This window comes from Panicum virgatum, chromosome 6K (genome assembly GCF_016808335.1).
Source record: "Panicum virgatum strain AP13 chromosome 6K, P.virgatum_v5, whole genome shotgun sequence".
Classification (NCBI taxonomy): Eukaryota; Viridiplantae; Streptophyta; class Magnoliopsida; order Poales; family Poaceae; genus Panicum; species Panicum virgatum.
In genome coordinates, this window is record NC_053141.1 from 3,736,559 (window position 1) to 3,755,703 (window position 19,145).

The window sequence follows — 19,145 nt, forward strand, 5'->3', positions numbered from 1 at the left end:
CACCTCCATAAGTGTTACGCACTGGGATGAAGTGTGCCACTTTAGTGAGTCGGTCAACAATCACCCAAACTGAGTCATGACCGCTCTGGGTTCTTAGTAGACCGGTGATAAAATCCATACTAACTTCATCCCACTTCCATACTGGAATTGGCAACGGCTGAAGTAATCCACTGGGCTTCAGGTGCTCTGCTTTAACCCTTTTGCACACAACACAATGAGCGACGAATCGAGCGATATCCCTCTTCATACCATTCCACCAATACCTCTCCTTAAGGTCCAGGTACGTTTTCGTAGTGCCGGGGTGAATGGAATAGGCTGAGTTATGGGCTTCATCCAAGATGGTCCTGCGGAAATGACCTTGCTTAGGCACACATAATCTCTTCTTGAATCACAAGACTCCATCTTTATCTACTATGAAATCTGGGGCTTTGCCTTCACTATTGCGACCTTTAATCCATACCAATCTTTTATCCTCCATCTGAGCTTCCTTTATCTGGTCATCCAGGACGGGATGGACACTAATGTTATAGTTGCAAGAGCGGCGTACAACCCTTAGGTTCAACTTCCTCATTTCTTCACTCAGCTCTGGGGCTTGTGTGACTAAGTGATGGCAATATGCTTTACGACTGAGCGCATCAGCCACCACATTAGCCTTTCCAGGGTGGTAATGAATTTCCAAATCATAGTCTTTGATCAACTCCAACCATCTTCTCTGTCTAAGGTTGAGGTCTGATTGGGCGAAAATGTACTTCAGGCTCTTGTGATCCCTGTAGATTTCACACTTGTTCCCGATCAGATAATGTCTCCAAATCTTGAGAGAATGCACCACTGTGGCTAATTCCAAGTCATGGGTGGGGTAGTTCTGCTCATGTGTTCTCAACTATCTTGAGGCATAAGCTACAACTCTTCCTTCTTGCATAAGCACACAACCCAATCCTTGTCAGGGTGCGTCGCAATAAATGACAAAGCTCTTCTGATTATCTGGCAAGACTAGCACCGGGGCAGAAGTTAGTCGCCTCTTCAACTCTTGAAAACTTCTCTCGCAAGCTTCAGACCAGACGAACTCCGTGTCCTTCCGAAGCAACTCAGTCATAGGCTGGGCTATCTTAGAGAAACCTTCTATTTATCTCCGGTAATAGCCGGCTAATCCCAAGAAACTCCTGATCTCCGAGGCTGAGGTTGGTTGCTTCCATTCTGATACTGCCTTGACCTTTTCTGGGTCCACTTCAACACCTTCAGCTGTTAAGACATGACCCAGAAAACTGACTCTCTGCAACCAGAATTCACACTTACTAAACTTGGCATACAACCGGTGTTTTCTGAGCTTTCCCAGCACAACTCTGAGATGTTGTCCATGCTCCTCAGCATTCTTAGAGTAGACCAGTATGTCATCTATGAATACCATGACAAACCGATCTAACTCCTCCATAAACACCTTATTCATGAGGGTCATGAAAAAGGCAGGGGCATTGGTCAGACCAAAAGGCATCACTGTGAACTCATACTGGCCATAACGGGTCCTGAAGGCTGTCTTAGAGATGTCCTCTTGTCGCACTCTGAGCTGATGATAACCTGACCTCAGATCTATCTTGGAGAAGAACTTAGCTCCCTTCAGCTGATCAAACAGGTCATCAATCCGAGACAGAGGGTACTTGTTCTTGATGGTGACTACATTCAGATCACGGTAGTCCACACAAAGTCTCATGTTTCCATCTTTCTTCTTCACAAAGAGCACTGGGGCTCCCCACGGAGAAGCAGCATGTCTAATAAATCCCTTTTGTTGAAGCTCTTCAAGCTGCTTCTTCAACTCGGCAAGCTCTGGGGCTGCTAACCGATAGGCATTCTTTGCTATAGACTTGGTTCCAGGGACTAAGTCAATAGTGAACTCTACGTCTCTTTCTGGAGGCATACCGGGTAATTCATCCGGAAACACATTTGCGAACTCCCGAACTACTGTCACATCTTTTGGGGATTCTGCTTGGATGTGGTTCACCATGGAGTCTGACAGGCTAGGCTGGATTAGGCATGTGATTGTAATCCCTTGGTGGTTGGTGACTGTCACTGCTCTCTCAGCACAGGCTATGTTTCCGCGGTGCTTGGTGAGCCAGTCCATACCGAGTATGACATCTATCCCTTTGGAAGTAAGGACTGCTAGGTTGGCAAGGAATACTACCCCACTTAGGTTTATAGGGATATCTAAGACACCTAAGTGGCAGGGTATATGACCTCCAGGGGAACGGGTCATTAGTGGCCTCTTAAGGGCTATAGTAGGTATATCATGCTTTTCCACAAAGTGGGAGGATATAAAGGAATGCGATGCTCCAGAAATAAAAAAAGCACCGAGGCTAAAGCGGATTGGACCAGAAACTCACCGAAAATCACTCCGGGTGCATCATCTGCTTCTTCAGCATTCACATGGTTCACTTTTGCCTTGCCGAAGGACTGTTGCTGGCTCTTAGCTGGTGTTGCACGGTTGGCTCCAGTCGGCTGCTTTGGTCCTTGAACAGAGTTGGAGAAAATAGAAGGGGCGGGCTGATTGAGATACGGATAGTTGGCCTTGTAGTGTCCGGCTTCGCAGCAGTGGAAACAGGTCTTCACATTGGTCACTTGACTTCCACCCGACGGTTGGGTGCATAAGGTATTCTGGGTCTTCCTAACAGGAGCTGATTGGGCTGGCTTCTGGAAAGAACCGGGGTGCGCTTTGAATGAAAAGGCACCCTGGCTCCTCGGGTCTGAGTGAGCCGGATACTGGGTCCTCTGAATCTTCTCCAACTGCAGGGGTTTCTTACTTTCAAACTGACGTTTGCGCTCACTGAGTTCCGCCTTCCTGTTTCTCTCAGTGGTGATAGCCCTGTTGACCATAGCATTAAAATCACTGTGGGTGGTGACTTCAACCAAGGTCCTGATTTCAGGGTTAAGCCCACCAAGAAAAGCTTCTTGCTTCTTCTCGTCATCATTGATATCCTCTGGTGCATAACGAGACAACTTTGTGAACTTATGAAGATACTCCGTCACATTCATACCACCTTGACGAAGCTTTCTGAACTCATCCCTCTTGAGCTTCATAACACTGCTGGGAATGTGATGTTCTGTGAAGATCTTGACAAAGTCAGCCCATACCATCTCGTTAGCGTTTTCATTTATTTCCCGGTAACTCTGCCACCAAGCAAGGGCTGGTCCCCTTAACTGCTGTACTGCGAGGAAAACTTTGTCTCTGTCATCTGCATGGACCACTTCGAGCTTCATTTCAATCTCTCGCAGCCAATCATCTGCCTCAATAGGGTTATCAGATCCTCCAAACTTAGGTGGCTGCAAGCGGTTGAAATTTGCAATTCTGCTGCCATTGCCATTATGATGCATTTCAGGTCTATTGTTGCCAAGATTGCTTTGAGCTTGAGCTGTGAGAGTGGTCACAAGAACTTGAAGGAGTTGGTTCTGCTGCTGCAGTATGGCTGCCAGATCAATGGGTGCTGGGGCATGGGGAGGTGGCGGCGGTATGTGTCCATTTTCTGGTGCTTCTGGGGCTACATTCAGAGGGGCTTGGTTTCTCGGGTTGACCTCATCACCCTCTTCCTGAGCATGGAGTCCCTGGACTTGGCTCGAACGACGGGACATCTGCGGTCAAGGAGGGATAAGGTAAGATTAGGTGGCTCTCCTAATTTATTTCTGGGGTAGATTTATATATATATAATAGCACACAACACAAACGAATCATTCAAGCACTACACAAGCATTCATTCAAACAAGCAGGGATACATGACACGACGGATTACAATAACGCGGCTCGACTTTTAAGGGTCGGCCGGGACGACTCGACTACTGAACCCTACAAATCTCGGGGAGATGCGGGAGGTGTGGGTGGCACTGATTCACAAATCCTCCTGCGTGGTTGGGACAAGGAACACAGCGGGATTCCCTCCAGGATTGGCGGCTCCGCAGCAGTCCTGGGATGGCGTTCCTTGCGCTTGGCACGGTCCACTAGGTAGACACCCCTAAGGAGCTGACTATGGCGATCTGCCTGCTCCCTAAGGTTCGCTTCGGCCACGGCAAGGCGGCTTTCAGCTTCGGCTGCTCGGGCTTCTACCTGGGCTACGGCTAGTTTAGCCCTACGCCAACGGGACTCCGCTCCCTCAGCACGCTGGATTAAATCTCTCACACGCTGATGCGGTTGGTCGCACAAATCGTCGAGGCTAAGCAAATAGCCAGACATAGCGACCACTGTGGGGTTCTTCTCTGTCCCTGCGGGGCTCTCCAGGTTGCGGATCCTCGCCACCCAAGCAGGACGGCTACGATCCAGCGGTGGAAAGTACTTCATGGGAGTGGAACCCAGGTGCCATTCAAACATCTGGCACAGGTACCGCAGTGCCTTGCGAGCTGCAAGTTGAATGGTGTCAGGCATACGGGCTCTAGTGGCGGTGACACTCCAGGGTTGCATCTCCAAGTACTTATCACTGGCGCCAATATGGATAGTGACCTCATAGCTTTCGGTGCCATGCTCCATGAACTCGCGACCCACGTACTCCGGTCGTTCCGGAATTCCAAGTCGTACCGTGGTAGCATAAAGCACACTGGGCAATCCATCTTCGTTGATGCAGTAGGTGGTGGTCCAATCATCCGCCATCTGACTTACAAAGGTAGGGTTAGCATAATAAGGATAAAGTTTTAAGGGGTAATAGGGTTTCAAGGATTGACCATCCTACGGCTCCTACGGTCATCGTTCACTACCGGTTCGTGTCCTACAGCCAAGCATGGCTCTGATACCACCTGAAGCGCCCCGACCCAAAGATCAAGGCTAAACCATGTATTAATTACCAAATAGGGTCTCCGGCATAATACATGTTACATCAAGTGGAGTCCGGAGTCATACAGAGCTTTATTCAACATGTACACGAGGGATACAGCGACAACACAGAGCTACACAGAACAACCATAGGATAACGGCTAGCATGACGACATGGAGGACTAGCTCTTCATCCATCATGGCTCCACTCGATCAGCTTGGGTGCGAACACGATCTACTCGCAGTCTTCTGGCACAAAGTCAGGATCCTCTAGAGAAAAATCAACAAGGATTGAGTACAAGAGTACTCAGCAAGTTTCACCTCACCCTACGGGAGGGGATTGACATGTACGACGCACATTAAGCACAATGCATTAGCAATGCAACTCATGGTATGCAACTCTTCCCGACACAACCCACAGTAGGTAGCTCACTAGTTGTCAGGACCACACCGTAGCCTGTCCATACCGTGGACACGGACCATTCGAATGGATTATACACTATGCAGAGGTCGTACACTGTACCCACACGCTCGACTGCCCGAACGGACAACCAACATAGCCGACACCCAGCCGTGGTCACGCCCCTGCCCGGCCGCACAAACCCTCGGGCCCTGACCCCAATGGTCTATACCCGTAAACCATCCCTGCGACCGTCAGGCTAACCAGTGGGATTAGGCTAAGTCCGGCCCATACCGGAACCTGTGGTCGTACTAAAGTAAGCTAGGTGAGATGTCAAAACAACTCGGTCCTTATAGTTCACCAGGGCAGTAACCATCCCTCAACATGTCAACTCGAGCCTACCACCATGGTAGCACTCACCTGCCAATCTACCACCACGGTAGCGCCGGCTCCAGCATACCCAGCTGCCCTAGCCTCAGCCAAAACCCTTCAGATCTTAGTCTCAACTCTGGATATGCATAACTACTCGTATGCATGTATGAGCACACTCAATCACTCAAGTACCAGCATATGTAATCGATCCTAAACCAGCGCAACAACTAGACGTCCTCACATGGATGCAACCGCTCACGTAGGGGTCGATGAAACTTGCCTTCGCTTACGTACGCGTCGGCGGCGGCGGCTTCCTACTCGCGGTACGAGTCTTCTGGATCCGGCTCGCGGTACTGGCCTTCGTACTCCTTGGCAGGCTGCTCCTCGGTCACTCCGTAATCTACGGGCGAAAATGGCACAACCGACAAACAAACGCATGCAAGCAATAAAATATGCTTAAATGGAGATGAAAATAGGAGGAATAGATAGTATATAATTTGAGGAGAGTTTAGGAAAAAGAGTTACGTGAAAAGGAGTTAATATGAAGGAGATATATAGTTTACAGTATTGGTTGGTATTTAATTTCGAAAATAGAATGATTTGGGTTAAGTGCTCACGGCCTGCTGGGTGTTTTTGTGCCTTTATTAGTATTGCGGAGTTAATGGTCGGGGAGCTGCCTACCATCTCACCTTGGCGCGGAACAGTTTGAGGAAGAGGGTCAACTGTTAGAGCTTCGTCTCGTGAGTGAGCTGGGCTCGTGAGGAGTGGTTCAGCTAGCGGAGCGAAGCGGCTCGGTGTGCTTGGGCTGGTAACAGGGCTCGTCACGGCCTCGCTCCTTTTATAGGCGAGGAGAGCAGCGGCGGCGTCGCGCAGGGACGGGCAACGACGTGGGCTGCGGTAGCTTGTCGTCAACGCGAACAGTGGCAGCGCTGAAGGTGCGAGCGTCGAGGCAGCAAAATCGGAGAGGACGCTGCAGCGGTGTGGGCGAGGTGGGGACGCGGAGGTGGGCGGCACGGTGTGGTGCCGGCAGCAGTGCGCGGTCCTGTCGTGGGACCGGCGTGTCGTGCGTGCGCTTGCGAGAGCGAGCGGGTGAGGACGGCAGGGGGGAGGGCGTCGGCTTCCAGGAAATGGAGTTAGTGCTTTCATGACTGGTCATTTCAAGATCAATGGTGTGGGTACTCTGTGGCTTCCAGGGGGTGATGAAGTTATGGCGAAGGAGGTAGGCGCTGCCATGATTGTATGGCAATTATGGCGTGGTACGTTGCCGTCGAGGCATGAGTAATAGCGAGTAGGTGTTGCCATCGGTTGACTGTGAGTTATGGCGTGGTATGGTGACTCAAGAGACTTCTATGGAAAGAGACGAGATGATATTTGTCGCGGGTGCAAGCATGCGTATGCTGGTTGCTGGAGAGAACGAATGTACTAATGCAAGACAAGAGTATAAAATAGTTTGCCTAGTAATTATGTAATACCTCATATGACGTTAGTATTATTTTACGTTACTAGTTATTTGCAACATACGTTTTATTTTAGTGATTGTTGGAAATTGAGGCGGCCCTACTAAGTTGAGGATTTACACCAACTTACTTCAGAGTCGGTCAGCTTCTAGTTACTTAGTGTACCGGGTCCTTTTGACGGTAGAGCCGTCTTTTGCTTCCGGGAGGCAGAGCCTACCAACAGATGAAGCTGGCTTCCGGGTGGCAGAGCCAACCTTCGATGAAACCCAGACCCTTTTGTGATCCTGGGTGACAGAGCCAACCTTCGATGGATCACAACTTATACACTAAGTACTAAGCTTAACCGGAAGACTAACACTTATAAAGACACTTACCTTATTGGAGCAAAAAAGTTACGAAGGTACACACCTTGTGGTGGCTAACCTAGCACACTCTACCTATGCTCACTTCTACCATGCCCTTGGATGTGTGTGGGATGAAGTGGAGTAGTATGGCATGGCAAGAGGTGGCACCCTCCTTATATAGGCACCCAGACACATGTCATACTCTAGGGAGTTCCCTACAAATATCTATTTTTAGAAAATTCTAAATTTTATTATGACAAGAAAATATTCAAGCTTCATATCTTCTTATGATTCTTGTGGAGCATTCTAGAACCTTGTCATGGTGAATAAAATTATGCCATGGTTTATTCTTATTTTTATACCTTTTAGAAGTTTGCATTATATATTTCAATACTCCCCCTCAATAATGATGAAAACTTGGATGTTACACAAAGTCTGCCAATGCCCGAAAAACTAGAAAATGATCTAGTGAATATACACAATCAGAGAGGGAGGGGAGGAAAGGGGAGAAAGAAGAGGGGTAATTCGGTCACAAAGAAGAGGGCCGTCGTCGTGGTCGCTGGGACCGCTAGTGCGCGAGGCCGCCGAGCGGGCAGCGCGGCCTCTGCCTGCCACCGGAGGTTCGGCGCTCGCGCCGTTGGGTGTGGATGAGTGAGCTAAGGAGCGGGGCGACGAAAAGCGGATCATGCCGCCGTCCAGACGGGTTTGGATGGGGGTGGCGGCTGGCGCTCGCGGCCTCCTGCGCTCGGCTGCTGGATGAGACTGGGGAGAGAGCTTGCTGATGGATGATGGAGAGGTCGGAGATTAAAAAATTTGACATGCGGGGTCTACAAAAATTGAAAGTACACGTTAACGTTGTAGATACTTTGTTCCACGGATGATCTATATCTAACGTTATAGAGAGCTGCACTCTGTAACTATTGCGGCCGCCCTAAGATCAGTCTTAATGTATAGTTTCATTACACAGTTGTATAAAAAAAATAGATAACTGTGCTAGATAAGTGCCGAAATAATGACAACGTATTAGGTGTAAACCAATATTTTTGTGCAACTATGCAAACTTCTAATTTGGGCCACATGAACAACATCTAATGCGCAGGGGGATTGGGAGGGGAATTTGCAAAGCTATGACTAGAGGCGGGTGCTTGAGATTTGCGCAAAAAGCTCAACTAATCGATAAAGATTATTAGGCATTCACCTACTTCACCACCGACGCGTCTCCCTCGCCGTCGCGGCGGCCGTGAACAGCCATGTCGCCGGCACGGGCCCATCATCCCCATCATCATCCTGCGGCGGGCGCGGTAGGAAGTAGGTGACCCTCCTGTCGAACATGCCGTACACGGCGGCGTGGTGGTCAGCTGATCTCCGGCGCGGCGGCTCCCAGAACGACATGCCCGCGCAGTCGTCCGGCAGGAAGAAGATCTGGTCGCCGAGCGGGTAGCGTCGTCCCCGCACGGCCCGCGAGCACAGCCGCCCGACGAACAGCGCCTGGTCGCCGACCAGGCTGCTCAGCTCCTCCCACTCGGACGACGCCAGGTCGGCGCGGAGCACCGTGAACCGATCGCCACCGGCGGCGCGCGGCGGAAACCGCCGCCGCACCATGAGCAGCGCGCCGTCGCCGGACGGGACGAGATAATGGACCGTGGCGGTGGTCGGGGCTCTCGGGCCGTGCAGGGCGCCCTCGATGACGCGCTCGACTCGGGAAACGAACCGCTCGCCGGTGCTGTCGTTAACGCCGACGTCGAAGGCAAGGAGGTCCCAAACATGGTGTAACTTCAATTTAAAGGTTGAAAATCAAACTTTTACATAGTTCGAGAATGTAAATCGGGCTTTTCCCTAAATAAAATGATCATCATAAATAATTAAATATAAGCTCAATCTTGCATGAACTTCAATCGATAATTCTATATTGGAGCGAACCTCATAGAGCAGACTTGAATGACCGTTGAGTACGACTATTGCAATAGATTTTACTCCCTGCAGGGTGTACATTTTTTCCCACACAAGGCGCAAGACCAACGACCATACCCATTGCACCAAAAATAAGTGCTAATTCATGCTCTCAACCTTTCGCATACCCACACCCGGCGATGAGAGGGCGGCCGGAGATGGATAAGTGTCATTCTCATATCATTGATAGCATAGATTTCGCATCCCGCCAAGAATGATATAAGGGAAAAAAAATTTGTAAGGCCCTCAAACAAAATGCACTTCCTTCTATAGCCCCTGAAAAATTAAATCATCCTTCTATGGCCATCTTTTTATTTTCAATCCCTTCTGTAACGAATATGACACCATTTATGCCATTTCAAGTGATTTTGGTAATCGTATGACAACGCAATTAATGTGACTAATGGTTTTGTTGAGTGAACATTTGTAGATCTCAGAAATAAAGTAAAAAGTACATACAAAGCAAAACACGAAGAAAGAACTCAAAAAAACACTGAATTGGACGAGTTCTACTGTAAAACAACAGCACCGGTTTAACCGATGCCTAAGCATCGATGCATCCGACTCATGACGGAAGAACCGACGCCTTCACGTCGGCTCATTTCTTAGCGAAGAATGGAATCAAGCCAAGTCAACCTTTAGGCACCGGTTGAACCGATGGGGTAAAAAGAGGTATCGGTGCAATCAACGTACTATTGTCCAGAGACGATGTCAAGCGCGCAGAAGCCAAGTCTTCAGCACCCGATGAACCGATGGTGCATCGAAGTATTGTATCGGTGCAATAACGTCAGCAGAAGAGGGAGGTCCAACGACTAGTCCAGATGTTGTGTGTGACCGGTTTAACCGACACGCAATCATCGGTTAAACCGATGGTTCCGCAGACAGAGCGTCAGAAGTCCAACGGCTACTTCAGGTCTGAAAGTGACCGGTTGAACCGACGCTACCCCATACAGAGGCATCGATTAAACCGATGGTTTGCTGATTTCAACTATCCGTTGGAGCAACGGCTCCAAGACTTGGTGGCCTATATATACGACTCATCCCGGCAATTTTGTTGTTGCTGGAGACTAGAGAGACCCTATACACATTGAAGAACATCTCCAAGCCAACCCAAGTGCATATTGATCAAATCCTTAGACTTAGCACAAGCTTTGTGAGTGATAGTGCTAGAATTAGCTTTTTAGAGAGTGTGAGAGCAAGGTGTTGTGCCTTGTGGCTGGTTCTAGAGTGAACCAAACTTTGTATTTCTGTGTGCCGGCCTCCTTGGAGCATTGGTGGCTCGCCGGCATGTTAACGACCCTCCGGTTTGGTGTGGAGCGGCGTCGACAATTTTGTGCAGGGGACGGAGACCCCTCCTTCATGGGCAAGCTCCCTTAATGGAAAGCGGGATCAAGATGGTCGTGATTGTGTTCATGGAAGAGACTTGATTGTCGGGAAGCGAAACTTTTCGTGAGTGCTTCAACAACGTGGATGTAGGGGCGCTTTTGTGGCAATCCGAACCACGGAATAAATCTTCATGTCGAGAGTTTGCTTCCTCTCATCCCTCCTTTAAGCTTCCACTTTTCATATTGCAATCTTTGTGCCTTTACTTTCATAGAGTAGTATCTTGATATGATTGGTTATAGGTTGCTAAACTCTTTTGGGATGAGGGTTTCACACTAGAAGAATATTAGTTGCACATCTAGATAGTATGTTTTAGATTAAGGTTTTGTACAAACTAGTTGGAGCAATAGGTTAAGACTTTAAAGTGCCTCATTCACCATCTCCCTCTCTTAGACTAGAGCACCCGATCACTTTCACCTTCCATGGCCCTACCGTTACCTCTCCAGTCAAATCCCAGTTAATCCCAGTTAAGTGGTGGTGAAAAGACAAAAATACCCATGGCACTACCAACAGTTATTCAGATCTCACAGAACGGATATTGGACATGTATTATTTTTTATTAACAGCATGATATTACGAAGCACACAATCCCCGTTTTGAACAGACTAGAAATAGCATCATGCACAACAATTGTTTTTCAAAATAATAAGGTTAATCAATAATAAGGCAAATGGCAGGCGTGAGGTCTGTTAGTCTATTCCGTTTTTGCGTGACGGACGGAGCCTGTCGCCGTGAAGGCCTGCCCTCTTGCTTCTCCAGCTATGGAAGCACGATACGCCTCTTCTTTCAGATCCCAGCAAGCTACAGCCTCCGCTCCTTCTCCTCTCCTCGGCAACGACGTCGCAACACTTCAGCAGCCCCTCCACCAGCACGCCGATCAAGTAGCAGCAATAGCGCCGAATCCATCTCCTCCTCGGCATCGCCTCCGCAGGCGAACCGGACGAGCGCGCGTGGAGCGCCTGCTCCCCGTCAACCCGGTCCTGCCCTCCGTGGACGCTGCCACCGGCGTCACCTCCAGGGAGTCACCATCGACGTGGAGCACGAGCACCCCATCCCGGCGTGCTACGACAGCGCCTGGGACGCGACCGCGGTGCGCGTGTTCGTGCTCGAGTGCAGCGCCGACGGGATGGCGGCAGTCAGCCGGCGCGCGGAGGCTGTGCCTGGGGGACGGCCGCGGGCGGGGCGCCGCGTCCCTGGCTGCCGCCTCACGCGCGCGTTCTGGGCACCCTCCCTGGCTACTCCACCCACGCGCGCCTCGGCCATCGCTGCGCAGCGCGGAACAGGCCGCCGCCGCGCCCGCGCGCGCGTCCTGGGCCCCGGACGACTCCTCCATGTGCGGCTGGATGGGGGCGGGCGCCAGATCCGCAGGCAGGTAGCCGCCGCCGCCGGGAGCAGGATTGGGCGGTGGGGGCGGACTCGGGCGTGGGGGCGGCGTGGGGTTCCATTGGGGAAGGGAAAGTGAGGCAGGGGCAATTTGGTCCAAAATTGCTACTAAATATTTGACACCGGGAACTCTAACGGGAGCAGCCTAACTGATGTAACAGCAGAGCTATAGAAGGGACTGAAAATAAAAAAATGGTCATAGAAGGGGGTTTTAACTTTCCAGGGCAATAAAAAGAGTGCAGTTTGTTTGAGGGCCTTAGGGCACGTAAAATGGCAATAAATACCTCGTCTACGACCGGTTAATTGTGATAATCGAAGTGCATTTATCGCTGAACCGAGGCTTCTGTCGTCTCGCGCTTGGGCTCGTGGCCCGAGCGGAAATCGTCAGTTCGTCGCCCGTTGTACGTGCCGTCGGCGACTCAGTGACGGGGAGGCTTGATCCTCTGCTCCCCGGCCCGATTTGGCGGGCAGAAGCGCGCGCAAATCCTCGGATGGCGGCAAATCCTTTTTCTCCTTCCGTCTGCATCAGAAAATCCCCAAGCGCGGCGGAGCGGAGGGAGGTAGCGCCATGGGGTCTGAGCAGCAATCCGCTGCAGCGGCGCATGAGATCCTTGCTGGCTCCGTGGCGCACGAGCGGAAGGAGGTAGCAGCGCGGGCGCGGGCTGCAAAGCTCAGGATGACGCAGGGTGAGAAGGCAGCGATGGCGGCGCATGGGAGGAGGGCGGCGACGGCGGCGCAGCAGCCTTGGCCCGAAGAGCAAAGATTCGCCGCCCGTAGCCTCGCCGGTGGCTGATCCAGCACTGGCCCAACCTTTGGCGCCCCCCAAGATCGACCGGAGCCAGAATCTTCCCGGCCACCCCAAGGTCATATGGCGGCATGAACTTCTCCGGCAGCCCCAGCCTGACGTCGTCCCCGATGGCCAGGCATGAACCACTATCTCAACCATGGATTAATGCCGACCTGACAGATTGGTAAGTTTTCTGAATTGCATCCTAAATTGCAATTGCAATGATATAGCTACTGATTGTATAAGCGTTCTGATTAATTGGTAGAGCAACTGTTAGGCTCAGGGTATCATTGCAATTGTTCAGTTGGTAATATTATGAGTAGAAGTGCTGAAATATGATGTTCTGTTCTAGTGGTAGTGTCAAGAGTAATTATTATAATCTGGGGAATCCAGTGCGGTCTGTCATCTGCTCCTACTCCTACCACTAGTAATTTAGACTTGTTTCTGAAATTGGTGAGTGCTACTAAGATATTGTGAACAGGTTCTACCACTAGTATTTTTTTTTCCTAAATGTCAACCTGAATGTCAGTTCATGCATGTTTCCTTCCTGATCCTCTATGCTTCCTGTATGTGAATGTTGAAGATCATCAGATGACATTTTTGTTGCTTGTATGTCGACCTATGTGCATCCCTGCAAAAATCATACATGCATACCATTCTGAATGTCAGCCTATTTGTTAGTTTCACTTGCAGAGTGGGCTCATTCTATTCCAGAAAGGAAAGCTTTGATCCTTTGTCTGAATTAGTCTTTCAGTTCTGGTTACGTCTTCTGCTTCTGGATGTCTTCTCTTTAAAAAAGAAATATTTGGATTGAGTTGAGGCAAAATTCGATGAATTTGTACTGGTTGAAAGCATCTATTTTAGATTCATGACACCAAAGTCTTCTGAAACTTAGCAAATATTCTTAAATGATTAGATTCTAGAGAGTCATGTAGGTCGCCTTTTGTATCTTTCAGTTTCTGTTCAGGTTCAGGTTTCGGTTTCTTTAACTGAATCAGACATGTTTGTTTATTTGTAATCAATTTTTTTTTCTAAACTGAATGTGTAAACAATTTTTTTGGTCTTATTGCCTCTATGATGCAGGGATAATGATCCAGTTCGATCAGGTGGATTCATGCAAATGATTTATTTGCTTGTGATTTATTTGCGTATATACTATCATCTCTTAAAAATATTTATGTGATTTATTTGCATTCACAAATAATTCTTTTATGTATGCCACAAACCAATACACAAAGAATCATTTCACATATTTGATCACAACATTTCATGTGCCTAAGCATGCATTAAATAGCTTGCAGACAACAACACAGACACACCATTGTACAAGTTGTCTGTTCTGTCGTCTACGTATGCTATTCTAGACACATACAAACGGCAGTTGTCTAACCATTGTACATGCCCTTACGAGGAATTTTCTCATGATATAAATAAAATATGTCTTGAATGAATGGCAAAACTTATAGGATGTTAATGCAACATAGATTGATAGATCAAATATTTGTAAAGGATAGGCTGAAAATCGTGAAGGGCGGACTGCCTGCTCGGGAGGGCGGACAGTCCGACGTGTATAAGATTGTGCAGAGCCTCTGCTGGGCTGTGAAATGTGAGGCGGACACTCCGGCCCATGGGGGCAGACTGTCCGCAGTCGAAATGTGCGCGGCCAAGTTTTGGCCGTGGTTCTGTTGGTTCAAGAGGAGAGGGCCGGCCTGTGCGCCCGACGGCCGAGGCTCGTCGGCAGCTCCGGCCACCATTTCGTGCGCCATTTGTTTCTACGTGTTCCTGGGAGGGTCTCTAGAGTCCATTCCAACATGTGGATTCAACATGCATCGTGGTTACAAAGCTCTAGCCCAACAATGGTGATTTGGCCCTAATGGTTTCCAAGAACTTAAACCTAGGGCAATGGTGAGTGGATCGGGAGGTTGGTGGCTCACCGGCGACGAGCACGGCTCCGGTGAGGGCCGTGGGTTGGCGTAGAGCAGTGTCGGTGAAGCTTGGCACGTTCTTGCCCTTGAGCTTGAGGAGGAAGGTGAAGTAGGGAGGAGGAAAAAAGGCTTGGGGAAGCTTCTTGCTCCAAGCTTGAGGGAGAGGATGACGTCAGGGTGGTCGAGCTTGCCGGCGTCGGACTCCGGCGATCCTCCAACGAGGCTCCAGCGAGGTTGGAGCAGCTCCAATGGAGGGAGCCTAGGGAGCACCTCCAAGTTTGCTAGGGAAGAGAGAGAGAGTAGAGTGAAATGAGCGAGGAGAGGGGGAGCTGGTGCTGCTCAGCTGGGTGTACAGGTGGGCCCTCTAGGGGTACGTGTCGGCCGAGCCCTGAGCTGGCGACATACAACATGTGGTACTCCAAGTTAAAATTTGATACATTTTTGTATTTATTTGTTATATTTAACTAATTAATTGTATTTCAAGCAATTTTTTCAATCAAGTCAAATTTGAACCGCAAGTGATTCAAATAATAGAATAAAATAATTAAAAAATAATATTCATGTTATTTAACATAGTTTGAGGCCTTACCTATCAAATAAAAAGAAATTGCAACCATCTTGTTTAGGAAATAGGACCACAAATGTGTGTTCGAATGATTTTAAAATTCTAAAAAAACAATTGAAGTCTGAAAATTATGAGATTTGTCAATATCTCATGATATCATATGTGGAGGCTGTGTTAAAAATTTGAGTGGGTTTCGCAATTTTGTCACGTACGATGCTTACAAATGGAAACATCTGCAAAGAAGAATCAGAGAGTTGAGAAGGATGCGGTTAGGTTTGGAGTGGAAGTGACGATCAAATTTGGGTTTGACTTCAAAAATTTTTCTATAGCCAATAGACAATATACATTGTTTCGTGTAAAATTTTGGTAATTTTTTGGAACCATTTGATAATTTAAATGTATCAAGTGCAATTATATAATTTATATAAATTGAATTTTGATCTATAACTGCATAAAATAATGCAATAATATGAGTAGAAAAATTAAATACATATAGTTGAGTGAATTTGATAAGGTATATTCAAATTGCATGGTAATCAATTTGGAAGAATTAAAGAAGAAGGAAACAAAAAGAACAAAAAAAAGAAGGAAACAAAAAAAATAAAAAAAGGTTTGACGTGCGCTTTGCCGTGTGCCTTGATCTGGCACACGACAAAGTGAACTTCAAATTTCGTAAACGACCTCAGATGGAGAAACTTCCAAAACGAAAGTTGTAGATCTCAAAAAGTTATGAAACTTTGTAGTTTGACAACTTTTTAATTTAAATTCGTTTAGGATCTCAAACAAGCAATTTAGACTCGATTTAGTATAGTATATGGGGAAAGAAAATGAAGTATAGATACAACTAAGTGTGTGGTGTAGTGGTAAAGAAGGTTAGATGTGAGGGGGAGGTCGCGGGTTCGAAACCCGCCGACTCTGTTGTGCCTAAAAACTGTTGCGATTTGCGACTTTGATGGAGTGGGTAGCTGGCTGACTGGTGGGGTCCTCCCCGAATTTAATTTTTTTGTTTTCTATTTTTAAAATCAGTTTTCTAAAAAATTCTTTGCCCGATAAATGACACACGGTAAATGGCCTCTTTGCCGACGCCTATTTGCCATGTGCCTTTTGCCGTGTGCAACACACGACAAAGGATTTGCCGTGGGTATTTTGGCCTAGCACACGGCAAAAGACCTGATTCCCTTAGTGCTTACCAAGTCAGCAAAACTGCTGATGTGTCATGTATTTAATATTCATGAAACTCTTATGGCACCTGCACTGAGACTGGCCTAAGCCACACGCCCCTAACCGCATTGGCATGTCTTTCTTTTCCTCCATCTCAGGAGGGTCTAGTATGCTTGTGTTGACCACAATAGGGAAACCTAGTACAAAGACGTCGCAAAGCAGAACAACGTACTAAGCAGTTTCTAGACCAACAAAGACGTTGTGTGTAACTAGCGTTGGCATTCTGTCCAAGGACCAAGGCCCCCATGTATCGTCTTGCATCGAGCCCTTGCACGCATTGATCGATGCACATGACATGTCGGCCGGTGTGTTTGCTTGGAGTATATTCGCGGCAACGCGTGTTGGTCGTGCTGGGTGGCATCTTGCTGGGGCCGTCGGCCCTGTGCCGGTGGGCGCCTTCCGCCGCACCGTCTTGCTGCCGTTGAGCGCCGCGGCGCTGGACACCGTGTCGGGCCTCGGCCCGCTGCTCTTCCTCCTCCTGGTCGTCCACTCGTCCTCGAGCTCGACTTCCGCGCCCTCGCGGTCTCCGGCGGCGGTGGTGGGCCCAGGGGCGACAAGCTCGCACCGGTCTACATCCTCGGGGCACATGTGAGTGCAGGTGCTGGATGACACAACATTCGCCATCTTCGTGATCATGGCGCTGACGACGACGCCGTTCATGACTGCTCTGTACCGCAGGACGCTGACGGCAACCGGACCGGAGACTCGGAGAGCGATCAAGGGCGGTGACGTTTGCCTGCCCGGCTTAGCTAGCTCAAGCGGAGAGGTTCAGACTTGAGAGTGCACGGCCGGCCGGCAGGTGTTGCTGATCGATCAATAATGTTCAGGGCCAGGGTTGCAGATATGTAAATGTGTGCGAATTAAGTTGACTGTCGTGTGCAAGTGTAGTATGTGTGCTTGCTATAACCGCAGGAGATGATCGTCAACATCCTCATTGGATCCATGTCAAAGGTCTCAAGTTTCTAGCTCTCGAGTCTCGACAGCAGCAGGCTAAGGATCTGGAGATCCAGACAGAGGTCCCAGCTAGCTAGGCTTAGCTTATTAGTGTGATTTATGCTTTTACTAGCATTATGGGTGGTCTATTGACTGTAGTAAACAATTTTCTTTTCAAATAAGTCAATTTTTTTTATTATATTCGATCCCCTGATCGAACTTCAAAACCATAGCTATTTCAAGGTGGTTTCAGATAACATGGCGTACACATGGCAGCGAGTGTCGCCTCGCCGATGGCTTCCGCAACACCTCTCTTCTTTTCTACCTCGTCTTTTTCGTTCTCTCTCTAACGACTCTTTTTCATCTTTCCGCCCCTCCCCAAATTGGTTCAAGGTCCGTGCGCAGTTTTGCTAGAATTTTTTTTTGTAAGTGACGTGGTGCAAAATCAGGGTGAATCATGATCAAGGTCAATATAATTACACGAGATCTATCGGTAATTCAGGGAACAAATTTGTCTAGCATTGGAGTTTGAAGGGCAATCGGACTTCAGCAATAGCTCATGTATGGGTCATAGAATGGCCAAGGACCAAGCCAAATGAAACACCCATCGAGTATCCGCTTGCATCTCTACATGTCAAATTAACACCTAAGAATATCCTCAAAAAAAAAAAACGCAAAGGTTCATCGATCATATACTAAGGTCACTGTCATTCACCGAGAGTTTCTCAAATTAAATGTACGATATGTGATTGTCGCCCATTCTATGTATACACCTTTATTTGCTTTCAATGTATAATAATAATTTCCATAAAAACTTGATCCCAAAACCATTCAACTTGATCACCAAAGATTTCACTTGGTTACTCGTCCAAAGTACTGTAATGAAATTGCTTGGGTCAATTCACCCTCTAGTAAAACTAGGTCAATTATATTCACTTGCTTGCTTGCCGTTCTTCCTGTAGTCATGTATGTGCATGCAAGCTGCTACCTGCTTTGCCTATACAGTGCTCATCACCATTCATCCATCTCCAGAATACTAGCACGCAGTTCGTTGGAAATAGCTAGTGTACATCTAGTTGGGAGCTAGTAGGTTAATAAATAGATTAATGGATCATTCATGTTGTTCCTGCTCTTAATATACCATTGGCATAGTTGCGCTAGATTTGTTTAACGCCAACGCCGCCCTTCTCCCACGCTCGTTACAACTGTTCGTTCTGCACAAAGATGTGCAGTTTGCGCTTTGACTGAAACAAACTGAACCCTGCTAGATTCAGACAAGAAGAAATGCAAATCATCATGTGCCATAGGATATGATTTTAGTGGTGGCAGATGGCAGATTCAAAGGCTGAGCTTTGAACTTGTTGACAATTAACTTCGGTATGGTCAGTTACTTCCATGTGAATTCTGTCCTAATACAAAGTGAGTATCTTTTCTATAAAAACTGAGAAATGATCGAGACGTGTTGAGTATATATCTTCAGTTAACTATGTCTGTTTCACCTGGAGGAAATCAAAAGCAAGTGCACCTGATCAGTCAACTCTAAGATAATTAAGGGAGAGCGAGTGAGGAACCGTTTCCACTATTTACTGTGAAAAGTTACCCGGCCGATCGTTTCATCTGATGATCCGGCACCTCTTTCTTTCTT